At 35.6% G+C, this 27,991-nt stretch overlaps 1 protein-coding gene across 2 annotated transcripts in view; it reads left to right on the forward strand.

Annotated features, from left to right (window-relative positions):
* The window catches only part of Cdh12 (cadherin 12), a 937,606-nt gene that overhangs the window by 20,079 nt on the left and 889,536 nt on the right, over positions 1-27,991 (forward strand). Inside the window, exon 2 of one of the 2 annotated variants that reach the window (XM_040757653.1) lies at positions 17,273-17,380. The exons of the other annotated variant lie outside the window; for it this stretch is intronic. The gene's annotated coding sequence lies outside the window, so the exon portion shown is untranslated. The remainder of the gene's footprint in view (positions 1-17,272; positions 17,381-27,991) is intronic. 2 annotated transcript variants of the gene reach the window in all.

The following is a 27,991-nucleotide window of genomic DNA, read 5'->3' on the forward strand; positions in this document are numbered from 1 at the left end:
ATCATTCTTATTGGTTATAATTTTACTTAGTAAATTTTGCTTGTTATCACATTGTGGACTCTGATGTTTAGAGCCCTGGATTTCAAACAAAAGTTCTTGAAGTCAGTTCCTATCTCCCCTCAGTTTCCCTATTGAAACATTATCAATACCGATTTCTCGCTCTATCTAAACAGAAAAGAAATGCAATTAATTAGTGAAGAATTTTGCCATTAGATAATGTAATAGTTCAACAAGATTATTTTGTGTTCAGCAGCTGAAAGTCAAGGATTATTAACTAAAACACCTTATAGACATGCGATCCAGCATCCTCATGGGAAAATAGGGAGTATAGAGTTAATGGAAGATCGTGTCCTTCAATTCAAAACAAGCTAATGAGGGTAGCTGCACATCCCGCATAATGAGAAACTATGACTGAAGGAAGTTTTTGGTGCTTCACTTTGCTTAAAAAAATGACCTCGTGTATTTTATCAATGAAAGGGAGGAGGGAAGATAGAGTATTACTACATAAAGGGTCTTGATTTAATAACATTATCATTAGAACATCACAAACATTATAATTATTGACAACCTTGTAAAATAATTAATAATGTTAAATAATTGAAGAAAATATCCATAAACAGAATTTTAAATACTATTTTTTAGCTTAAAATTCAAGTAGCTATGTGGGGATGGAGGGGAGAGAGGGAGATAAGGAAGTGTAAATCTATTTCAATTAAAAATATTTTTTAAAAAGAAAAACAACAAAACCCCAATCCACTGAGTTGGCTCAGTGGTTAGGAGAAGTTGATGCTCTTACAGAGGACCCATGTTCTGTATCCAGCATCCACAAGTCACCATAGAACCATCTTTGTCTCCAAGTTTAGGTAAAATGACCCCATTTCTGGCCTCCACAGACACCATGCAAGCAGGCAGCACAGTTACACATGTAGTTACACTCATATACATAAAATAAAACTTAACCTATGAATGACAAATAGCTCTTTATTTAAAAGTACGATTATCTCTAAGTCTACTGCATCAGTTTTAACTTTGCAAATCATTAATAATCAACTAAAACATTAAGTCCTTTCCGTTTTAGTACTGCATATAAACAGTACATATAAACTCCATAACAACAGTAAACTTCATAAAAATGACTAAAAATGATGTTGATATGTTGATATGCATAATTATTAAAGGAAGGCAGATACAGTTTACAATTTGGGTTGCCTATTTGTAATGTTAATCTATACATTTTCCCACAGTGTTTGTGCTAGTTACATTTCTGTTCCTTGCTTCTATGACAGTGGGACTAGGATAAAGAGAAAAAGGGTTATTTTGGCTCACTCTGTTGAGATATTCCAGTCCATGCTGGAGGATAAGGAGGCAAAACAACTCAAGGGAAGGCAGGAACATATCTGAGAGCTCTACTCATGGCGTCTGGCCAAGAAAGATGCAAGTGTACCTTCAAAGTTCTGCTACCAGTGACATTTCTCCTAGCTAGAAACTGTTTCCCATAGGATTCACAATATCACAATGTAGTGCCACCAATTGTAGGCCAGTTGATCCTGTACATGAAATACTGAGGTTTGTGGTGGCTAATTTTGAATGTCAAATTAGCTACACCCAGAGTGGATTAAAATCCATTTCTAATCTTACCTGTGAGGTGTGAAGGACATTCTTAATCAGGTTATTTGAAGCTGGACAAGCTGTCTTTTATTCCGGGTTACACCACTGGTTGCAGGATTTCAAAAAGGACATGAAAGAGGTAACGTTACTCTTTGACCTGCCTGCTGTCATTCTCACAAGCTTGTCTATCTTGTTGCTGTGACTGGTATCAAATTCAGTTTCATTGGAATTCCGACATAGACTGAAAACCACAACCTTCCTATCAGATCTCCAGGTCTCTAGAGCCTGGTTTGCACTGCTCAGATAAGAGTGCTATAGAATGAACAACAGAGGGGTTCTTGACCTTTCAATTGTGAGACAGGAATTGTTCAACTACTCAGATCATGTCCAGTGAGAAAGTCTAATACATCTCCATTTATTATACATTCATTCTATCAGTTCTGCTTTTTTAGAAAGCACTAAGACAAGCGTCATCTCAGAATGAAACCTAACAGCGATTCAGTAAAGTAGAACTCACACAAATTTAATATAGCCTTTTATAATTATTAGTTTCCAAAACAGTCTCAGTATTTCTCTGTCTGTTAATATTCAGGCATCTCTACTGCTCTGTCCTTGGGGTTCTGATAGGATACATCCTAAGCTGCAGCCACTAAGAGCACCACCTGTGCATATTCACTCTGTTCCCTTTTAAAATGGCACTGCCTACCTCCTCTTTCGCTCTGTTTCTTTCTTTCCCTCTCTCTGTATGATCCCCTGTCTCCCTCTCTCCACTCTTTCCTCTCTCCTCTGTCCTGCTGCTCCTGTCTCCAGAGGTCAGTCTCCTTCCTTGCCTTTCCCCATTTTATGATCCCTTTCGCTAGTTAAGAAAAGCATCTGTTTGAACCCAGTCTCATGGTATCATTTTCACACACACTACTTTTCTTAAATTACAATACTCTCCTTTCTTCACTCTCTCTTCGTATCATCCACTATTTCTATGAGAACATCAAATACAATTATTAGCCTCATATTTTAAAATCAAATTGAACTATGTTCAAAATAAACAATTCTAATAACCATTTGATGAATCATTTGACCCCGACTTCCTAGAAATCAAAAATGACTTAATTTTGGGCATGGACTGTGGGGGCACCAGGCTTCCACATAAGAGCATTTTCTTTTTTTTTTTTTAATTTTATTTTCCAGTTTAAATTTAGATAAGAATCAAGGTTGCTTCACAAGTCAGTTCCAGGTCCCTCTCCCATTCCCTCCCTTCCTCCCGTGCCCTCCCCCCCCCTTATCCCCTCATTTCTCCAGGGAGGGTGAGGCCCTCCATGGGGATGTCCATAGTGTGTCATTTCATATAGGGCAGGGCCTAGACCCTTTCCCAAGAGTTCAGGGTGAGAGTGCACCTCACATTGTTCTATTGGAGTCCAAAGTCCGTGTGTATACTTGGGATGGGTACTGATCTGCTGCCCAAGGCTCAATAGATTCCTAGGCCTCTTCACTGACACCCAGATTCAGGGGTCTTGATCAGTCCCATGCTGGCTTCCCAGGCTAATGCCTGGGATTCAAGAGTTAACCTTTGTCTGGTCAGCTGTTTCTGGGGGTTAAACCAGCCCAGTCTTAATCCCTTTGATCATCAGTCCTCCCTCTCTGTTACTGGCTTTCTTGAGTTCAGCTCAGTACTTAACCAAGGGAGTCTGCTTCTTCTTCAATCAGCCACTAAATAAAGTTTCTGTTTCCCAGACTCTCTGGCCATAGGATTGTAGGCTGGCACTCCCCAGATCTATGTCTAAAATCCATATATGAGAGAGTACATGCCATGTTTCTCTTTTTGTGACTGGGTTACCTCACTCAGGATGGTTTCTTCTAGTGTCATCCATTTGCCTGCGAATCTCATGATTCCATTATTTTTTCTGCTGAATAGTACTCCATTGTGTAGATGTACCACATTTTCTCTATCCACTCTTCAGGTGAGGGACATCTAGGTTGCTTCCACGTTCTGGCAATTACAAATAAAGCTGCTATGAACATAGTGGAACAGACATCTTTGTTGTATGAATGGGCATCTTTTGGATATATGCCTAAGAGTGGAGTTGCTGGGTCTTGTGGTAGGTTTATTCCCATTTTTCTGAGGAATCTCCACACTGATTTCCAAAGTGGCTGAACCAGTTGGCACTCCCACCAGCAATGGAGGAGTGTCCCCCTTTCACCACATCCTCTCCAGCATAAATTGTCATTGGTGTTTTTGATTTTAGCCATTCTGACAGGGGTGAGATGGTATCTGAGAGTTGTTTTGATTTGCATTTCCCGGATGGCTAAGGATGTTGAGCACTTTCTCAAGTGCCTCTCAGCCATTTTAGACTCCTCTATTGAAAACTCTCTATTTAGTTCTGCAGCCCACTTTTTAATAGGGTCCTTTGGTGTTTTGGAGACTTGCTTCTTGAGTTCTTTGTAAATTTTGGAGATCAACCCTCTGTCAGATGTGGGATTAGTGAATATTTTTTCCCATTCTGTGGGCTGCCTTTTTGTCTTGCTGGCTGTGTCCTTTGCCTTACAGAAGCTTCTCAGTTTCAGTAGGTCCCATTTATTAATTGTTGATCTTACTGCCTGTGCTACTGGTGTTATGTTCAGGAAGCTGTCTCCTGTACCAATTCGTTCAAGGGTACCACCCACTTTCTCTTCTAAGAGGTTCAGTGTGGCTGGATTTATGTTGAGGTCTTTGATCCATTTGGACTTAAGTTTTGTGCATGGCGATAGACATGGATCGATCTGCATTCTTCTACATGCCAGTCTCCAATTATGCCAGCACCATTTGTTGAAGGTGCTTTCTTTATTCCATTGTATATTTTTAGTTTCTTTGTCAAAGATCAGATGTTCGTACGTGTGTGGGTTAATACACGGGTTTTCAATTCGATTCCATTGGTCTACCTGTCTATTTTTGTGCCAATACCAAGCTGTTTTCAGGACTATAGCTCTATAATAGAGCTTGAGGTCAGGGATGGTGATGCCTCCGGACGTTGCCTTGTTGAACAGGGTTGTTTTGGCTATCCTTTTCTTTTACAAATGAGAAACCCTTAGAGAAAAATAATTTTTCATTTGCAGATGGATATCAATTGGATCATTGTACTTTATTTTATTATTATTCATTAGCTGCCTGTTGTTTTTAAGTAAGGGACAGAAAGGGTGTGTAACTGAATGAGAGAGGAGATGAGTAGGAACTTGAAGGAGTTGGAGAGGTGAAACCATGATCAGACTATATTATTTGAAAAAATAATTTCTATAAAATAAAATTATTTTAAAAGCAAACTTAATATTTACATGTTAATAAACAAAGAGCTATATGAATGGGAATAAAGTTAAATACAGGGCTTATAAATGAATTAGAACTTCAAAACCAGAAATTGCCTCATTAAATCTTTTTAAATGAACATTATTTCCACTTACAATAATGAAGTGTGGAAAAAAACTCTCATATGTCTTGAGTAGCTAACTCGAGTCCAAATTTTCATTAGGTTTCATTCCTATCTCAACATATCTGTGTGCTAGACTGCATCAAAGCTAAGCAGTACACACACGCACACACACACACACACACACACTCACACACACACACACAGAGACAGAGAGAGAGAGAGACTGAGAGAGAGAGGCAGAAACAGTGGTTCCAGAATATATATATAGTTATAAATTATGATATTTGGTATATGCCCCAGGAAATATATTAAATACTGATTAATAAAAAGTTTTTATTAAATGCTGAATAATAAAATCCTTACAAGACAGAAATGTGTTTTGTGTTTCACATAAGTGAAATTAATCATGCCTTCTACATGCTGCAACATACATTAAATAAGACTTAATTAAGCTGAATCCAGAAGAGATTAATTAAACTAATACAGTTACAATTTTTGATAATATTTAAGCTTAAGTATTGAAACATAAGATAATGTCCTGATCACATATCCTGATATTGATATGTGTTATAGCTACTATAGATATAAAGCAAACAAAGATCATGACACTTTAAGTTTTTAGGTTCTTCTGTCAAAAAGTTGCTATATAATAGTGGGTCTACAATAATTACTTATTCTACTTTATCTCATATTTGTGTATAGCAAGTGACTGGTTTAGTTGATGGAGGCCGCCATTGTTTAAATAGTCCATTCAAAGATTTATTCAGCTGGTATAAGGGTATGATTAAGTTTGTTGATTCTGGAGACCCATAAATAATAAAAAAAAACTTTAGAAGAATCTTACATTTGTAAGGAAAGAAATGAAAAGGAAACAAGTGAAAGCCAATAAGGATACAGGAAATTTTAGCTCTTGTTACTTTTCTGTTTATATTTGTCACACCCCCATAGACCAAGAAAAACATGTTAAAACCCAAGTAAAAGGGAGAGGAAACAGATTTTCTACTGGTATACACAGACAAGGCTGAATATATTTTCCTGTGAGTAAATAAGTAGATGAGACCTATTTTCAGGTCTATCTAAAGAGTTCAGTATCTCATTTAGGCAACTTATAATCCATGCAATACACAGTCCCATGTATTGCCTATGTAAACACAGGTAACCGTGTGAATTATATATTATCAATGATACGTCATGCAGTTTAGAGAACACTTGATCTTAAAATATAGCAATTATATTACATGCTGCTTACTAACTTCTGTAGTGTACTCTCTCCAGTACTTTTCCTCATGATACTATGATTTCTTTTTTCCTAATGCCTTATCTATTATTAGAATTGCATTTTCAGCAAAATCAAATTCCCTTTGATTATCAAAAGATAAGACTGTAGTGCTTCATGAGACTGTATTCTAAACTTGCTGATTTTTTTAACCATTTTGCTTGCACATTATCAATTCTAGTGTTTTTGGGACAATATGTAAAAACATCATTCCTCATCAATATATCAATGCACTGTTCAAAATGGGTAAATTCATAATTGACACACACATACTTTATTACTAAATTCATCACCAACAATTTACATAGAATGTTCTTCCATGACTCTTGATTCACGTTATTCTAATTAAAGGAAATAACTTCCACTGTGTCTACTTTAATCTGTGATTTTTGCTTACACAATACCTTAGAAGCAGGGATTTCCATACACCTAAGATACTATAATGCAAGTATTTGTTCCCAGTCAATTTAGTTTGATTGACAACTGTAAATATTTGTTCATTCAGTTTACTCATTACAGAATTTATAACCTTGTTTTTTTTTCCATCAGCAGTTGCTAGGCTTAGTCATTCAGGTTAGCTTTTCAGTTCTTAAGGCTAGCAATTACCCTTCTTATGATGTCAGTAAGCAGGTATATGGACAGACCTAGAGAAAAAAACATCCCGAGTGAGGTAACCTAGACCCAGAAAGACAAGTATGTAGTCACTTATAAGTAGATACAAGACATAAAGCAAAACATACCCAGCCTACAGTTCACAATTCCAGAGAAGCTAGAACTCTATTCTGTATGGCAACAGACATAAAAATCTACAACTGACCATTGGGCCTAGCTCCTGGAGTACAATTGAAGTGAGGTAGGAGCAAAAATATGAACAAAGCAGTCAAGACCATGATGGGGAAACCCACAGAATCAACTTACATCAGTTAGTGAGAGACCACTGATTTAGATGTGACAAATGAGGAACCTGCATCAGACAGAACAATACTCCCTAATAGGGATGACAATGGTGCAGCAAGGGCAATATATGAGGCTACTGTCAGCAGGTTCAAGATCTAAGTCTAATGCACAAACTGACTTAGTGGAGCCCATTCTATATGGAGGGATACCTTGCTCAGCCTAGACACAGGGGTTTGATGTGTGGGGAGGTGCCTTGGTGCTGCCCCAATGAGATGATGAAACAGACATAGTAGACTTCCTAGGTGAGGCCTTATCCTGTCCCCAGAGCAGATAGGGAGAAAAGTGGGAGGATCAGGAGAGGAGAGAAGGGGAACTGTAATGTAAAATATAAATTAATAAAAAAGACTTTAAAATATAGTAAAAATAAAAGGCTCGCATGAACTCACAAGAGACTGAGGCAGTAAGCAAAGGATATATAATAGTCTGTACCAGGTCCTCTGTGTACATACTATACCTTCCAGTTTAGTATTTTTATGAGATTCATGAATGTGTGAAATGGTGGGTTTATGATTCTTTGCCTTCTTTTAGGTTCTTTTCCTCCTGTTATTTTTTCTTTTTTTTTTAATTTTATTTTCCAGTTTAAATTTAGATAAGAAACAAGGTTGCTTCACGATAACTTCTGTTTCTGTTTTATTTTATTTGTTTTATCTTACTACAACTTATTACTTTTCTAATGAGAGACAGAAATCATATGAATCTGCATCAAAGAAGAGGTAAAGTAGAACTGAGAAGAATAGAGTAAAGGGAAAATATAATTAGAATATATTATATGGAACAAAAACTATTTTCAGTAAGAGAGAAAAGAGAATGAGAAGAAATAACTAATGCTACTGGGATTTAATTTTTAAAATTTTTGCCTGTTTAATAAATATTAAATACTTATTATACATAGCTAGGTTTTCAATAATGAAAGTTTCATTATATAGCCTTAGGCTGACAAATATAAGGTATGTTTATTTAATTGTTTATGATATTAATATTCATTTACATGTGTTATTAGTTCCTTATAAAATACAAATTGCACTATCCTTTAACTATATTATATTCTTTGGTGTGTGGTGTGCTTATGTCTATGCTTATGTGTATAATATTTGTGTATGTGAAAATGTGGGCAGTAACCATGTGCTTGTGATTTCAATAGAAAACTTTTGGGAGTCAATTTTGTCTTCCAACTTTCTGAGGTATGGTCTCTTCTTTTGTTTTCTACCACATATTTCAGCCTCATTCATCTACAAACTGATAGGAGATTCGCCTGTTTCTACTTCCCAATTTTCCAGAGGTGTTTTTAGGCTGCAAGTGGGGTTATACATATAAGATTAAGGATTGAACTCAGATAGGCAGACTTCTCTGGCAATCACTTTTACCATCCAAAGTCCCTTACCAGTCCTCACTGTGATTCCCTGTTATTTTAATTTAAATGTGCTTTTTTATTTCTTTTTAAATTTAAATTAGAAACAAGCTTGCTTTACATGTCAAGCCTAGCTCCCTCTCTTTCCCCTCCTCTCCCACCACTTCCAACTCCCCAACCCTTACCCATCCCCCTTCTCCTCACCAGGGAGGGTGAGGTCCTCCATGGAGAATCTCTAAAAATGTCATATCAGGCCTAGCAGGGCCAAGGCCTTCTCCCATGTGTCCATGTTGAGAGAGAATTCCTCCAGGTGGAATGGGCTCCCAAAGTCTATTCCTTTGCCAGGGACAAAAACTGGTCCCCATAGATTGTCAAAGCATCCTCACTGAAACCTATTCAGGGGGTCTGGATCAGTCCCATGGCTCGCCTCTCAGTCATCAGTCTGGGGTCCATGAGCTCCCCTTTGTTCAGGTCATCTGTCTCTGTGGTTTTAACCAGCCCGATCTTGACCCCTTTGCTCATTACTCCTCCCTCTCTGCAACTGGGTACCAGAAGTTCAGTTCATTGTAAAGCTGTGAGTGTCTGCCTCTATTAGTCACTGGATGAAGTCTCTAGTATGGCATACAAAGTAGTCATCAATCTCATTATTGGACAAGAGAATCTAAGGTAGTCTACCCATTATTGCTAGATTGCCAGTTGGTGTCATCCTTGTAGATTTCTGAAAATCTCACTAGTGCCAGATTTCTCCTCAAATTATAATGACTCCCTCTATTATGGTGTCTCTCATTCTGCTCTCTATTCTTCCTCGAATCACCCTTTCTGCCACAGCATGTACTCCTCTCCCCTCCTCTTCTCCCCCTCTCTTTCATGCAGCTCTCTCCCCTTCCCCCAAGCTTCCAATATGCTCAGGAGATCTTGTCCCATTCCCTTATTCCAGGGTATCATGCATATCTCTCTTAGAATTCTCCCTGTTTCCCAGACTCTCTGGTGGTGGGATTGTATACTGGTAATTCCAGCTCCAGGCTTAAAATCCATATATGAGTGTGTACATATCATGTTTGTCTTTTTGTAACTGACTTACCTCATTCAGGATGGTTTCTTCTAATGCCATCCATTTGCCTGTGAATTTCAAGATTACACTGGTTTTTGTTTGTTTGTTTGTTTTGTTTTTTAGCTGAGTAGTAGTATTCCATTGTGTAAATGTACCACATTTTCTCTACATTTCTGTTGAGTGACATCTAGGTTGTTTCCATGTTCTGGCTATTATGAATAATGCTGTTTTGTTGAGACTTGTCCTTTCAAGGTCTGTGAAGAATTTTGCTAGGATTTTGATAGGGATTGCATTTCATTTCTGATTTTGTTAGTTTGCATGTTCTCTCTTATCTGCCTTTGGTTAGGTTGGATAAAGGTTTGTCTATCTTGTTGATTTTCTAAAAGAACCAAGTCTTTTTTCATTGATTCTTTGTATTGTTTCTACATTGTTGATTTCAGCTCTCAATTTTATTATTTCCTCATGTCTACTCCTCCTAGGTGATTTTACTTCTTTTTGTTCTAGAGATTTCAGTTTTTTGTTAATTCTCTAGTGTGACTATTCTCCAGTTTATTCATGTGGACACTTAGTGCTATGAACATTCCTTTTAGAACTTCTTTCAGAGTGTCCAATAGGTTTGGGTATGTTATGACTTCATTTTCATTGACTTATAGGAAGTCTTTCATTGCTTTCTTTATTTCTTCTTTACCCAGGAGTGATGTAGTTGAGCATTGTTCAATTTCCATAGTTTGTGGGGTTCCTGCAATTTGTGTTGTTGTTAAACTCTGATTTTAAGCCATGTGGCTTGCTTTATTGCCAAGTATGTGGTAGATTTTAGAGAAGGTTCCATGTGGTGATGAGAAGAAGGTATATTCTTTTCTTTTTGGATGGAATGTTCTATAGATGTCTGTTAAAACCAATTGGGTCATAACTTCTGTTAGCTTCTTTGTTTCTTTGTTGAGTTTCTGTATGGTGGTCAATTCCAGTGGTGAGATTTGGGTTGTGTAGTCTCCCACTATAAGTTTGTGGGGTATAATGTGTGATTTGAGTTTTAATAATGTTTATTTTACAAATGTGGGTGCCTTTGTATTTGGTGCATATATGTTCAGAATTGAGACTTCATCCAGATAGATTTTTCATGTGATGCATATGAAATGTCCTTCTGTATGTCTTTTGATTAATTTTAGTTTGAAGTCTAATTTGTTAGATATTAGGATAGCTCAACTTGCTTACTTCTTATGTTCATTTAATTGGAAAATATTTTCCCAATCCTTAACTCTGAGGTAACGCTTGTTCTTGAAGTTGAGGTATATTTCTTGAATGCAGCAGAAGAATGGATTCTGTCTTCATGTTCGTTGTGTTACCCTGTGTCTTTTTAAAGGTGAGTTAACATCGTTGATATTGAGGGATATTAACCACCATTGATTGTTGAGTCTTATTTGTTTCCGATTCATTTTTGGTGGTGGTATTGTGTGTGTTTTCCCCTATTTTTGCTTTTGGTAAACTGAGATCATATGTTGTCTATGTTATTTGTGAGTGTCATTAAATACCTTGGGTTGGAGTTTTCCTTCAAAACTTTCTGTAGGGCTGGATTTGTGGATATGTATTGTGTAATTCTGGTTTTGTCGTGGAATATCTTGTTTTCTCCATCTATAGTGATCGAGAGTTTTGCTGGTTATAGTAGTCTGGAATGGAATCTGTGGTCTATTAATGTTTGTAGAACATCTATCCAGGACCTTCTAACTTTCAGAGTTTCCATGGAGAAGTCATGTGTAATTATGATATGTCTGCCTTTATATTTTACTTGGCCTTTTTCCTTTGGTGCTGTTATTATTCTTTCTGTATGCTGTATGTTTGGTATTTTATTATTATGTGGCGAGGGATCATTTTTTTTGGTCCAGTTTATTTGGTGCTTGGTAAGCTTCCTGTACTTTCATAGGCATGTCCTTCTCCAGGTTGGAAAAGTTTTCTTCTATAATCTTGTTTAATATGTTTTCTGCACCATTGATCTGGGATTCTTTGCCTTCTTCTATAGCTATTATTCTTAGGTGTCATCTTTTTATGGTGTTCCATATTTCCTAGATATTTTTTGTTAAGTATTTCTTGGGTATAAGACTTTCTTTTGTCAATGAAACTATTTTCTTTAGTATATCTTCAGCACCTGAGATTCTATATACCATCCCTTGTATTCGGTTGGTTATGCTTGCATCTGTAGTTCCTGATTGTTTACTCAGCTTTTCTATTTCCAGAATTCCCTCACTTTGTATTTTCTTTATTGTCTCTATTTCAATTTTCAGGTTTTGAACTGTTTGAATTTTTTCCTTCATCTGTTTGATTATTTTTCTTGGCTTTCCTTGCTTTAGTTAAGAGATTTGTTGATTTCTTGCATTTTTTGGTTTGTTTTTTCTTCCATTTATTTAAGGGATTTTCTCATATTCTCTTTGATGGTCCCTATCATTTTCATGAGGTAGTTTTTAAGGTCAATCTCTTCTCTTTTCATCTGAATTGGGATATTCAGGTCTTGCTATTATAATAACCCTAGACTCTGGTGGTGTCATATAATTCTTTCTTTTGTTGAATATGTTTTTATAAAGTTGTTTTCCCATCACTTCTTCCAGTGGTATAGGTGGGTTCTGTCCCTTTCCTGGTAGGCATGAATTCAAGGCTCTATCCTCTCGTCTCCTCTCTCTCTCTCTCTCTCTCTCTCTTTCTATGGTAACCAATGTTGCTGGCTGCTTTGTTCTCCCTCCAGGTCTCTACACAATTCGCTGGCAGAAGGGGTCTATTGGTCACAGGTCAGGAGACTCAAAGGGGGGCATGGTGGGGTAGAAGAGGCCCTGGGACTTACCTTTCAACTGGAGGGTGGAGGGGTAAGACCGGAATTGTGGCTTATGAAGCTGGCTACTTTGTTCTGTCTCCAGGTCTCTCTGTGGGTTTCAATAGCAGTATGGGTCTGGTGGCTTTGGGTCAGAGGACTTGCATGAAGAGGGGAAGGTGGGCTAGAAGACGCCCTGGAACTCACCTCTCTACTGGAAAGTGGAGGGCCAAAACAGGAATCTAAATGTGCTTTTTTCTAAGAATTAAATACATGAGTGCTGTAATTATACCATTTTTGAAACCTCTCTTCCACTTATTTTCTGGCTGCTATACTATTTAAATTTAAGACATATTCTATCATAATAATTATATATATACATATGTGTAAATACACTCTCATACATAAAGTGTATATATATGTTCATGTATAAAATACATACCACAGAATTATTTAGTGCTTTCCCTATGTACATAAATTATGCACATACATTTAGGGCTGGTACTTGGGATTCATTAACTTATCAGAAAAATAATTTCAGAAGAAAATGATGTTGCCTCTCTCCATTGTCACTAATTCTCTGGAGTTCTTTACCTAGGGTTGGAGCCTTGTGGCAATTGTCCCATATACATTGGCATGTGGACTGATGATGTCATTACACAGGTCTTGTTTAGGCAACCACATATTTAAGATTTCATCAGTACAACTATTTCATATCTGGAGTCATTAAAATCATTCTCTCCCTCTCTGAGGTGTTCCTTGAACCTTATATGTATGAGTTTAATTATAAATGGACCAATTGGAGTTATAGACACAGCAGTCATTTGTTCTCTGCATTTTGACTAGTTGTGGTCCTCTGCTATGATCTCCATCTATGGCAAAAAGACATTTCTCTGATAGGGGTGAGCCTATACCTAGCCATTGAAATGAGAACACATTTTTAGAACAGTTAGAAATTGCCTTGGCTTAAATATTGCAATAGTATATTCTCCTCTAGGGACAATGACCTCTCCAGTCATTGGTAGTTCCTAAATATATATGACATACATGGATTAGTTCTTATTGACATGACATGAAATCCAATTAGACAGTTGTTCATCACCCTCAGGACCAAAGATAAAAGCACCACTTGAACCAGTCTTGTCATTTTTGTGGTTTATAGGTCATGGTTAAATAGGACTATGATTACATCTTTCTCCTGGCTTCTTGTGTCTACTACCTCCCAAAGCATTGATGACTATTCATCAAGAAGAAGGAATCCAGTTTACTTTCAGCCTGTTTTCTTCAATTCTTGTGCCTAAAGTATGTGATAGCTTAACAATTGGTCACAACATAAAGTTCTGGATAGCAATCAGGGGTAATGACTATACCTATGTATTTTATTAGAGATATTTGGAACGCTTGACCAGAAATTTAAAGAAAAGTTTCCTTGTTTTGCATTGAAATTTCTGTTAGATAGTCTATGACTATTGAATGAAAGCATTATCACACTAGTAGTGGGTCATAACTGTAATTAAACTTTGTAGATACACATACCTAGTAATTTTTAAGTAATCATAATATAATGTTTCTCATGTCTCTTCCTAGCATCTTTTGTTACTTATTTTTCTTTGCTGTTTATTCCTCCCTGTTACCCCTTTACCTATTCCCTGTTTAACGATCTCTGCCTTTCCTCTTTCCCAGTTGTTTCATGGAACCTATCTTGATTCACCCAATCTCCTATGATATAACATCTTTGGATGTTGTAAATGGTCAGTGCTAGTTGGTATTTAGAAGAGATTGTTTATTCTAGACTTCATTAACATCACCATTTTATACACGTTTTCTCTAAATATAATCCATGTTTTCCCCTAATGCATTCTCTTAGGAAATGTCACCTTTTTGCACTTGTTCCTTTTGCTATGTGACCCTGCAATGACAGCTGCCAGTTCACCTTCAGAGAACTGATTATCAATGTCTTGCTTCAGTCCTTGCTTTTACTCAGACCTCATAACTTTTTTAACTTCATGGATATATTTTAGAACATTTAATAAAACATTAAGGTTTTTCATTAAGTGTCCCAATTAGGGTTCTTAGAGTTCCATAAAGCTAGAAAAAGATGACTGAATGATTACACTGGGTCCAATCTCTTTGCTCCCTGTGTACATATGCTTTCTCTTTACGTGACAAAGTACATATTTGTCTACTGAAAAGAAATTATTAACAATGTGTTAGCTCTTTGTAGTAACCAAGGGATTATGTCTCTGACTAAAGTAATAAAACAAGCAATATCAAGGTTATATTGCCTGTTTTATAATTTCTTGTGGAAGCAGGTATGAGTGTCTTACTGGCCAAATTTAACTGGCATTTTCCCAAGCATTATAATAAGTGAAATTAAAATTTTAATTTGAGATATAACATTGAATTAATAGTTATTTCCTCTATTCTAATTTTAAAGTACATATTTTGTTACTGCTTGTTCATCATACCAACACACTGAGGAGTAAGCAGCATCTGAAACAGTCATTGTCTTCTAACTCTGGCATCCTTTTCCTTCCAATACACACATACACACACACATACATGCCCCACATAGACACATAAACTACATCATATGAACAAAATCAGACAATTAGTCATGCTGTTTCAATAATGAAACTCTTAGAAATGAGAAAACATGTAGTCAATGGCAGTGAATTAGTGCTAGTTACACTGGTCTCAAAGAAGTGTGTTAAGTTGTTATATGTCCACCCTACAAAGTGTGAAACAAATGAAGCCATTTGATGAGAAACACAGAAAAGAAATGTGCAGTAAAATAAACAAGGGACATATGATAATTATTAAATTGTACCTGGTTTCAAATTTGGAGTATGTTGAGGGACTTCTTTCATAGCATATACTGAAGGCCTCCCTCACTGGACCAATAGGTTTCTTCTAACTGTTATATTTTTGGTTGTGAGCCTAGCCTTTAATGGCTGAGCCATCTCTCCAGCCCGGTTTCTTCTAACTGAAGGAGGCAAAATTATGCTACAAAATTACACATATCAAATACATTCCATCTCTATAATTACATCAAGTGAAAAAAATCTAAGTTCAATCAATTGTTGTATTTTGAAAATGCAATTATAAATATAAAAAAGCATTAATGGCTGATGAAAATTGGGCCTGCAGACGCAACTGATGCCCTATTATACAACCTCTAGACCTAAAGCAGACAAAAATATCCCATAAGGAAACTTAGAAATATTAAAAGAGCCAACTATGACAACTGTTAGATGTCTTCTATATGTGGCAAGAAAGCTGCACCCAAGATGTCTCAACAGAATGGTTACCTAAACAAGCCCTGCCTAAAAACATCACCAATTGATATGCCAATGTCAATGACAGAAATTCTCAAGGCCCCATCATGAGAAAATGATTGACAAATCATCAATTTCTTCTGAGAGAAGGAAAATCAGTTTTCTCCAAGGGCAAGTGCCCTGGTACGTTATCTTGTCCCAAGTAATCAAACACAAATCACACAAATATTAGCAACATTTTTATGTGTGCATATACATAATTTATGCAACAGTAAAAAAGAAATAGAGGTTATTAATTTGAAAGCAAATGGCTAATCGACAGGGGGATATGGAAGTATAGTAAGTATAGAAATATACTACTCACATATAAAATATTCAGAAATTTAAAAATAGAATGGCTTTAAGCAAAGCATTTTTATAACTATTCATTAGCATTATAAAATTTTATAGCAATTATACTGCATTTCTCATTAAACAATTAAATCTGCTTTGAATCTGTTGTGACAATGCTACTGTCACTGTACTTTGAAATATAGGTTAATATGTGTTCTAAATATTTAAGAATCAAGAGCTTTAGTCAAATCTGAGTTGAAAGCCATTTAAAATCCTATATACATCTTTTTTAGTAGAGTATGAAAGCTTTTTCTTCTCAATATAAGTATTCTGCGTGAATACACCTCTGAATTCATGAAGTAATTTGGATCCTAAATCAGTTGTCTTCTCTATAATCCAGTTTTCAACCAGACAAGGTCAAGTGATTTTGATACACTTCACCTTGATGGTACCAATCATCTCTCTACTACATATTCATAATCTTTTAATCTCCTCAGTGAAACTTTTGCTCTACTTAATTCAGCTAAATCTACAAACATCATCCTCTGGGGAGTCATGTAAAAAATGGTCATGTAAATCATATCATTTGATAATAATTTGTAATGATATTTTCTCCTTAAATGATTCAAAAATGCTCACTGAGACCTCTTGTTGTTCACATCCTCTTTCATGAACTGTCTATACCCCATTTGCAAGCACAATGATGCATTTAGATGACAGACCCTAATCTCTGGACGCTCTAACATTTCCTGCTATTTCCAGTTACAATTAAATTGTAGAATGGCAGGTTAAGAGTGTGAGGCTCTGTGCTTGCACAGCCCCCACCCTCCAAAGTCTTTAGTCACTTACTTTAATTGCCTTTGGTATTGTATTGAGTCTTGATGGACATCTGATTGATGGTTTATGAGTTTATACACATTTCAACAATATATGCTAATAGTGGTAATGGGCACAAAGGAGGGGTTGGATCAGTGATGAAGAGTTACTTCTGCCTTTCATATCCCATATATGTTCCTATATCCCTGCCATAGTCTTTGTATTAGTTCATTATGTCTTAGGACTTGAGAGGTGGATAAAATAGTCAGTTATATAATTGTCAATACTAGGAAGTTATAATAAGCTACAGGACAATCAAGTTTGTGTATATATATATATATATATATATATATTTCAAAAATCTAGAAGAAAAGACATTGAATGGGCTCACATTTAACACTTAAAATTTATAGCATACATGGAGGAATAGACAACATTCCCCACTCCTGCCTGAGGAATCATTGAAGATCAATGAGTGATGAGAGGAGAGTCACTTTTCTTTGATGGTAGAGTCCCCACTGGTAAGTTGTCTCTGTTCCACTGTATCATCTTATAATCAACTGGATATAAGGGTTATTAACTAGACTCAGTGGTTTAAAAAGTAAAACTTTTAAAAAGAGGACATGAAGATGGAAAAAACATACTAGAATAAGTAACTGGGGGAATTGAAGAAGGGGATCAGTGATGGAAATAGTCAAGATACATTGTATTAATGAATGAAATATTAGAAGAATAGATGAAAGTATTACAAATGGTCAAGATATATTGTATTAATGAATGAATAGTTAAAGAATAGATGAAAGTATCAAAAAAGAGTTATAAATGTACTGTAATTAGCTGTGACCAGATTGTTGACATATCATACTCAGTCATGACACGGAATTGCGTTAGTGTGTATGTTTTATGTACTCTTATTTTCAGTTAGTGAGAGAATATGACCTTTCTGCCAGAATTTAAGGTGTCTGTTTTCTGTCCTGATAGTCATGAAGTGTGCCTTCTGTTAGGGTTCTGACAAGTGAATACAGTCACTTAACCCTGAGAAATCCTGTAGCCAGCCACTAGGACTTTGTACAGTCACAGAAACCTTTATAGTTTCCTAACCTGGGGTACCTTTTTGGGTCTCCTAATAAACATATCACTTTTCTCTTAATTGCTTATGTATTCCTTATTCTTTAGGCCTCATTGTGAAAAATACTCATGTCTTTACTAGGTTAAATAGTGTTTTGCGGGTTTCTTTTCCATGGATTCATGTTAGTGCCCACTGAGAAAATAAACTATGCCTTTGAACAAAGGGGTTGAAAAATAGGTGAGAGAAATATGCATTGAATAATAGTTAATAATTGGCTTTGCAACCTTGACAGTTTTTGGATTTTATCATCAACATTAGCCTTTGTACAAAGTGAAGTTTAGGGCTGCTTTATTCTCTTTTGAATGCTTAAGAACTAGTGCAGTGTGTGCATCTCATGCTTGGACAATAAATCCTTGTCAAATAAAAGTTATTAAAAGATTGTTAGGGATTTATTATCACTAAAATCTGGAGCTTGTCTCAAAGGTAATAATTGCCCAATGGGCTTCAGCATCTTCTTTGTCTACTTCAGTCTTTGAACAAATATCAATTAATGAATCTGGAAATACAAACATCATTTGTCTTTTTCTAGTTATGTTAACTGAAGGCAAAATGTTATAGCAGCCAGTGATTCAAAATCTTCAAAATAACTAATTTATTAAAACTTTGCTAAATGTTTTTAAAAGAAATTTATAATAGGTTATCCTTTTAATGGTACTAAGTATAAAGAGCAAATCTGAGTTCTGTGCAAAAGTAATTAGGATGATGAAAACACCTAGAATACAACCTTAAATTACTATAGTTAGGTGGAAATATGGTCTGATTATATTATAAACAATTTCAGTAAGAGATATTAATACTTTTATGTAGACATCTTCTTGAACTTTCTTATATAAAAATACAAATATATTTTGGCAGTGTTTTTCTTGAAAATGAACTGGCCTTGTTTTAATAAGTGTTAACCTGAATTCATTTTAAAAAATGTCTATGTTCTGTGGTTTTCAAGTATGTCCTGCCTACTGATTTTCTCTTTTGAGTAAATTAGAAACAGCTACAAAATGTTAATCTGTTAAATAGATCAAACTCCTAAGTTTATTTTTTATACCAGGTATTTTATATTTAAACATCTGTATAGACTGGTTTTAATGTTCTGAAATATATTGCATATATTTTAAAATTCTTATAGACATATATTTGAAAGCATTTTATCAAAAGAATATGTTGGCTATATATCCATCTAGAAACAGATTTATCCACCCACTTTACATGTTTGCATTGAATTATGTTGCTGGATTCAGTGAAATATAAGGAATAGAATAATTCTGTATTCAAAATCAAAAGCTAACTTTTCCTGATACCACATCCCTTATATTAGTTAGAACATACACTTGTGTCAACATTAAAACAACTGCCAACTTAAGTACTTTAACTCATAATGCGTACGTAAAATTCCCTAAGTATATTTAAAAAAAAAACTGCTACAACTGCAAGAAATGTCAGCCTCAAAAATCAAATGCTGTACCTGAAGAACTGAAGAGCTTCAGATCTTCTTTTATTACATTGTTTCTCTGCTTGCACGTGGCTCTGAATAATTCATCTTACATTAATCTTTAGGTACTTCTAGTATTCAAATTATCAGTACAACAATTTTCCAGACCAGAATTAGTAAAAAGTAATGGCTGCATATATGTCATGACCTTGAATTATTTTGTCTGTGTGTATATCTTAATGAGTTTGTGATATGTGTAGCAAAACAGCTAAATGAACATGTTCTCTTGCTTCTAATTCTGTGAAGTGTAATGAGAAAGGCTATGCTAAAACATGCCTCTTAATTTTAAAGTACACAAAAATATAATTTGACTCTTTTACAATGTTCAGCATTGTAAACCATCTTTACAATGGACTTCAGCAAAGGACTTCAGTGATATTTTTCATCATCCTTATTCCTCAAGCATAATTCTAATCTATGATATGTAGGCAGTTTGTAAAGGGATAGTTTGGTGTCTGAAGTATTATCCACCTGTGTTTTAGATGACTTCATTGTGTTATTAAAATGCTTATTATAGAATGACATAATATGTGATTCATATAGGATGAATGTGAGTAGTTCTAACAATATTCAAATACTTTCTGTGATTAGGTAGGAGGAAGGTTATACGTTCATTTCTCTTGAAGCCACACTAGAAATGTAACTACCCAGCCTCAGGCAGTTTTATCATACATACATGTTGAATAGGTAATTCAAGAGAAGCAACTTCATTTCTGTTACTTACATTGAGATTTACTGGAAATGATGTGCAGTATAAAAATACATAAACATTAATACGTAAAACCAATTAGAAGAAAGCTGGATTAAATTTAACTCACAATTATGTCTCCAAAGTATCACTCTAATGTTATAACTTTACATTATTTCACTGTACATACAAGAATCTTGTATGTGGATGTGTAAGAATTGAAATTACACTGCTTTATAATATATACTCTATATAATAAAGTATACTATGTAATATATATATACTATATAATCTTAAGCTTTAAATATATTTCAGTGTTTCATATACCAAGAAAAATATATTAACAAAAAACATTGTTAAAATTTTATGATTTATTGCAGTCAAATGCTCTACCACTGAGCTATACCTCCATTTTATGATTTATTGGGAAACATATCAACTATGACAAAATTTAATAATACAAAACTTATCAATCACATACTCAAAATTCAATCAATTAAACATAGAAAAATAATAGTAGAAAATAAATACTTTGTTTTTGAAGTTGTCATTTCTCATATGTATTCAGTTCAACATCTTTTTATTGTTATTATTTTTGTTATTTAGTTTGCTTTTGTTTTTGGAACAGTCTCACTATATCGCACAGGCTAACCTTAAACATATCTTCTTGCAACTACTTCTAAAATGGCAAATATAGCTGTATATTCTCAGCCCCCAAATATCAAATTCTTATGGTCAAAATGCAGTATCTTCAAAGTCAGTCAGAAACACAAAATTTTTGTTTTTAGCATAAAAATCATTGAAATTGTATTTGGATATACAATCTATGTGTGTGTTGGAATAGCATAAACTATTAATATGTAAAATGAATCCATGTTACTCAAATATAAAATGATAAACATATGTAAGATAACAAAACAAAATGTTTTAAAGGCAACTCTGTGAGATATTGAAATGGCCCTCATTGCTCTCGCTCTCTCTCTCTCTCTCTCTCTCTCTCTCTCTCTCTCTCTCTCTCTCTCTCTCTCTCTCTCTCTCTCCATACATATATATGTATATATTCAAAGAAAATATTGCAGAATTGCCCAACCCAAAGCTGATTGAAGAGGAAGAACTTAAAATACTTTGGAGAGAAGTCAGTAAATGTACTACCTGTATGAATAAGGGATGAGTGCTTCAAAGAAACAAATTTAAATTCAGTGTTGTATAGTTGGAATTTTCTTTGTGCCACCAGCCAGCTCCCACATAAAAACACAGAGACTACTTATTATTATGTAGGCTCAGCTTTAGCTTAGGCTTGTTCCACTATATCTTAACTAAATTTAATTTGTTTCTATTCATATACAATATTTACCTTTCTTTCATTCTGTATGACCTTCTTTCCTTTTTCCTATGCACGGTCCATGGTCTCTCTCTGTCATTTCTTTTTCTTTCTTCTTGGGAATCTGTATTCCTCCTTCCTACCCATTCTCCTTGCCCAGAAGTGCCACCTATAGTTCCTCCCTTACTATTGATCATTCAGCGTTTTATTAGAACATACGGGTGCCTTAGGAAGTCAAGGTAAAAGAGCATTACATCTTGACATACTTATACAAATGTAACTCATATTTACAGAGGTCAAGAAATATTCTACAACATAAATGAAAAATATTTTTACATAGTTAAAAATTTTTCACAACATCTGGCTAAAATGTTGCTCAGTGGAAAAGCAGTTGCCTAAATTGTGTGTGTTCTTGGTGATTTGATACCTGATTGTTAAAAAAAAAAGGCAATGTTATAGGTTTCATCACATTTCTATTGCACAATCTGGTCTTCTTTATAACAGCATCAGGGAAACACATATTTGAAATTACAGGTATTCCTACTAAACAAAAGCCACATATAAGATGGTGTTAATAAATCTAAGCAAGAGCTAATAAGCATAAGACAGGAAATCTTCCATATAACCTTAATACTACAGAAAGTAAGATATTACTTTTAATATTAAACATAGATGTGAGATAGCTACAATAATTCAGTGTTTGAAAATCCCACAAAATGAGCAGGGAATAATATCATAGACTAGCAAAACAGTCGAAGGTGAGAATAAACTATGACTGACTTTTTTTGAAGTCTATTTTTGAAAGCTGATGGTCTAAATGTCTCACGCAAAATGGCTTTGAAAAGTCTTCTCTAAACTAACAAGGCTCAGTTGAAGAAATATTGAATTGCCAATGAACAAACATCCTTGACTGAAAATACTGCCTGTAAGACTCATCCTCTGATATTGAAATATTTGCACCAAATATGCAACTAATTGAATGAATATGATTTAGAAAACTGACAATTGAATACTGACTGGGATACACAGCAAAAGTAATGAAGTGTGTTTTAAGCTGTGTTGGAATATGTAGAGGAAAACAAAACACATTTTTGACATATCGTCAAGCATCTTGATGTTACCCAAAGCAGCTAAAACTTTTGCTTTAAAAGGGGGCGCATAATTATTGATATTGCCATTGTAGACAATTGGCAAAACAAGGAAACAAGAATATTGATTGGTGAGTGGGTAAATAAAACACGGTACTTTCAGACAATGCAATATTTCTCAGTGCTTAAATTACATGAATTGGTCCTGGAAACATGAGTACTCCCTGCTTTTGCATAAGACCCAGATTCATATTCTAGACAACATATGGTGGCACAAAAGCATTCATAATCCCAGTTACAGGGACCCTAAACCCTATTCTCACTTGTACAGAGATAAGACACACATACAATGCATATAAGTAAACACAGGTCAAACTACTCTTACCTATGTAATAAAATAAAGCCAATGAGCTCCCAATTTAGTGAAATAAAAGTTTGGCTATTAAAAGAACATTTTTAATAAAGAAATCCAAACTATAAAAGATACATAATTTTGCTACTTCGATTATATGATCTTCTGAGAGGCATGACTGTGTATCTGGTAAGAGGTATAGTGACGGGAATAAACAGAGGAGAAAAAAGAAACATCAGAGTAATACAAACACTTTGTGAGGGTGCCTGTTTCTACGTTGATCAGCTACTGGATGAAGCCTCTAAGAGTGGCAACCGTGGTAGTCAACAATCTCATTATAGGGGAAGAGCATCAAAGGCAGCCTCTCCACACTGACTAGATTCTTAGTTGGGGTCATCCCTGTGGATCCCTTAACATTTCCCCTGTGCCAGACCTCTCTCCAAACCTATTCAGGCTTCCTCTATCAAGGCATCTCTTTTCTTGCCCTCCCCTATTCCTCCCCTTTCTCAGTCCTCCGGTTCTCTTCTCTCTTCATCTTCTCCCCCTTCCCCTACCAACCTCACTCTCCTCTCCCCTGTGCTCCTGATTTGCTCAGGGGTTCTTGTTCTGCTCCACTTCTTCAGGAGATCATGAGTTTTACTCTTGGCATCCTCCTTCTTTCCTAGTTTCTCTGGTGGTAAGGATTGTAGGCTGGTAGTCCTTTGCTCTATATCTAATATCCATATATGAGTGATTACATACCCTGTTTGTCTTTCTATTATTGGGTTGCCTCACTCAAGGTGTTTTCTTCCAGTACCATCCATTTGCCTGCAAATTTCAAAATTTTATTGTTTTATTTTCCTGCTGAATAGTACTACTGGGGCTGGCAGGCAGAGAGAATAAATAGAAGGAGGAATCTATGCTCAAGAGAGAGAGAGAGAAGAGAGAACAGAGAGAGAAAAAGGAGAAAAAGAGGAAGACTCCCAGGGCCAGGCAACCAAGCAGCTGCCAGACAGCCAGACATGGAAAAAACAGGAAAAGCAGGACACACAGAATGAAAGGGGAAAGCCTTGAGGCAAAACATGGATGAAGAGTAACAGGTTTAAAACAAAAGTACTCCATTATGTAAATGTACCACATTTTCTCCATCCATTCTTCAGTTGAAGGGCATTTAGGTTGCTTCCAAGTTCTGAATATTACAAACAACACTGCTATGAACATAGTTGAACATATGTCCTTGTATGAATGTGAATTCTTTGGGTATATACCCAAGAGAGGAACTGCTGTATTGTAGGGGAGAGCTCACATACTTGAAGTGAGCTCTCTCCTACACTGGATCTTGCTGTAGACTGGTTTCCATCTTCCTGAGAAAGCACCACACTGATTTCCAAAGTGGTCATATAAGTTTGCACTCCCACCAGCAGTGGAGGAGTGTTCCTCTTTCTCCACAGCTTCTCCAGCATAGACTGTCATTGGTGTTTTTGATTTTAGCCATTCTGGCCAGTATAAGATGGTATCTCAGAGTTGTTCTGAGTTGCATTTCCCTTATGGCTAAGGATGATAAGCACTGAGCCATACTCCTAGAATCTAGCTGTAGAAAGGGAGGAGGGATGAACAAAGGAGCCAAGATTGTGCTGGAGAAACCCGCAGAAACAGTTGGCCTGAGCTAGTGAGAAGATGGAGACCCTAGTGGTAAAGCTGGGGAACCAGCATTGGACCTAACCAAGTCCTATGAATGTGTGTGCCTACTAAAAGGCCAACATAGTCTATGGAACCTGTCCCTTGAGGACAAATGGACTTTGGGAGCGCATACTCTATGGAGGGATATTTTGCTGCCCAGATAGGGGAAGGAGGGCCAAGGCCATCCCCCAAAATGATGTGAAGAAATTTGATGGTCCCCTGTAAAAGGATTCACTGTCCCTGGGGAGTGGGTGCAGGGTGGGTAGTGGGATCAGTGGGGAGCATGGGAGGAAGGGAGGACGAGGGAATGGGGGGATTGCTATGCAAGTAAGAGTCAGTGAGAAGGCCCGGGCAACCTAAGGGGCCTTGAGCAGTGGATCAGTGTCTATCCCTGGAATACAAACAGTCATTGTGTGCCCATAGCACAAAGAGGGATGCTCTCTCAGCCTGGACTCTTAGGGGAATGCCTAGACCCTACCCGGAGTGAAATGACAGACTCTAGATATCCCCTATGTGGAAGGAATTGGCAATAGGGTGGGAGGCTGGGGGGGGGGGGGAAGGGGAGTGCGGGAGGAGGGGAGGGAGAGGGAACTGGGATTGCCATGTAAAACAAGCTATTTAAAATTAAAATAAAAATGATAAAAAAAAAGAGTGCTTCTAAAATAAAAAATAACTTGAATGGAAAAAACAAACAAACAAACAAAAACAAACACTCTGTGAGGTCCAGCAGCCATACTTTGAAGTGATCATGTATTTGCCACACCCATGGAAAGCACAGTAAAACAGAAATTATATTTTTGATTAGTTCAAGTGTTGCTTTAATTTTTACAAAAATGGCTACAGAATTGAGTATTTCAAAAACTGGTTTATATATTTGTGTGTATGTGGATATTCCTGTGTGTATTTCTGTTTTTGTCAATGTGTCTATGCGCATGAGTTGTGAGTATATACATGTGAATGTTATGTGTGCATATATGCTTGAATATGTGCATGTGTGCATATTTATTCCAGTACAATATAAATGCTAAACTTGTTTAAAACATATTCATTAAGGAGATACCAGGAGTACCTTATAATAGACGGATGCAATTATCTGCTGGAGATTAGAATAAGACAGCAATTTGGGTTTGCAATAAGTCAGTTAAACATGAATGGTATTTTTAACAAGAATTTCATGTATAAATTTTCTTGCAGTAATATCTCATCATCCAATTACAAATAAAAATACAACAGCCATTCCTCTCTGACAATTTTATTGTATTATTTTCCAACCCATTAACCCTAACAAGTTAATATAAATGCATATGTACATTTTAACAAGTCATTGACAATATTATGTATTATGAAGTCAGAAATTACAAATTATTTAGGCAACATTTTCATTTGTCACCTCTGAGATAGCCTTTCCATTTTAGAAAAAGGCAACAGGTTGTGTAGTAGTTTTTTATTATTATTATTCCTGTAATATATATGCTTTCATGAGAATTTCATCAGCAGCTGATCACTATTTTCGCTCAACATTCATTCTGGGAAGAGAAAGATGTCATTCAAATTACTATCTCAACAAACTCAACATATGTAATTCACTTTATTTATATTAACAAACTACTTGCTAAAATGTCAAAAATACAATGTTATGTTATCATTTAATATTAATTTTTATTTTAGTAGCATTTTTGCATAAATTAAGTGAAACCATCAGACTGTTAAATGATGTATAATTTACTTTTAAATGCATTTTGCATGGAACTATACCATTTGTGCTTTTGAGGTTCTTTTATGAGTTTGGGACTTCAATCAAACTGTATGTTCCTGTTATGGTGAAGAATCTTGTTTCAAGATATAAATAAAATTCAAGGAGCGAACATGTATATAAAATGTGTATACATATGTGTGAATTATAAATAGAACTCAATGAATTCATGTATTTAAATTATTGTAGTGTTGTTAATGTGCAAGGCACATGTTACCAGAGGTATTTTTATCTAATTGGTTTGCAGATCAGATGTTGTAGAGGAAATGCGAAGTTGGGGTAGCCAGATTGGGATCAAACTTGAAGTGTGAGAAGTTTGAATATAGAGGATTTATTTCAAGAAGACAGGACTGGATGAACCATAATATAGAACTTGAGGTTCACCTTTGCAGTATTTTGAGGAAGAGAATAAGAATAACACATGTGTTAAGTTATAACAAGAATAGGTGAAGAGTAGGTGGCTGAAAGAAAGGATTTTCTTTTGTCATAGATTTGCCTAAGGCTTCCTGTCTATAACAAAACTGTTGAGAAAAAGTTCACTGTTCAACAGGAAGCAACAATGTACATAGCAGAAATTAAATTTTTTTTGTTCAACCTCAAAAGCAACAATTTGAGTCAGTTCTTTTGTAATTCCCATTTAGGCATAAAATAAGAAACACACACAAACAATTTTTAAAAAAATCAAAATATTAAGTAATTAGAAATATTAACTTTTGCTAGGTCTAGAAATTCAGTCAGGAGCCTTGAAAGTATGTAGCAAGTATTCAGTCACTAAATTATTACATCCCAGCTAGGCAGTGTGTGGGAAAATCTCTCTCTCTCTCTCTCTCTCTCTCTCTCTCTCTCTCTCTCTCTCTCTCTCTCTCTCTCTCTCTCTCTCTGTCTCCCTGTCCCTGTTTCTCTACAGCCCCCTTCTTTCCCTATCCCTGCTCTCTCTATCTGTCTCTCTCTCATCTCTTCTCTGTATGTGTGTGTGTTTACAGTTTCTAATCATAATTTAAACATTTTTCCAAAATAACATTAATGTTGAAATTTAGGTGAAATAAAGATACTAGAATCCATTTTATATCTAATACAGATTAACTTTACAATATTACAAGTTATCTTAAAATATTAATTACTTGCTCATAATTTTTCAAAATCTGTGGTGACATTCAGAAATATATTTTTCTCACTCTGGTTCCTGGTTCTGCTTCTACAAATATATTTCAATTAAGGTATACAAATTTATAACTTTTCTGGTGGAAATATAAACTGTGTTATTATAATAATAAACCACAAGTTCTGTCCAAGCAGAAACACATTTCCTCTTATACATCATTTGTGTAATGAGATTAAATTGGTTTGGCAAGCTACAATAGGAACATAAACTTAATGAATAATGAAAGAAGGAATTTATTTCTCATAGCTCTGGAATTCACTTCTCCAAACAAAGAACACCTAGATTCCTTATCTGATGAAACTTGCTCATTTGTTTGTAGCTGTTTGTCCTGGAGGATCTTCATACAGCAGGCAGGCACAGGGGGTCACTGAAGCTGATTCATATGTCATTGCTGGCACTCACATGGTCCACTCTGATAGACCTTTCCCCTTTTCAAAGCTTCTGCTTCCTACTACCCCATCATTATGAGCAAAGAGAACTTTAGCATCTGAATT

This window comes from Mesocricetus auratus, unplaced genomic scaffold (genome assembly GCF_017639785.1).
Source record: "Mesocricetus auratus isolate SY011 unplaced genomic scaffold, BCM_Maur_2.0 Super-Scaffold_100015, whole genome shotgun sequence".
Lineage (NCBI taxonomy): Eukaryota > Metazoa > Chordata > Mammalia > Rodentia > Cricetidae > Mesocricetus > Mesocricetus auratus.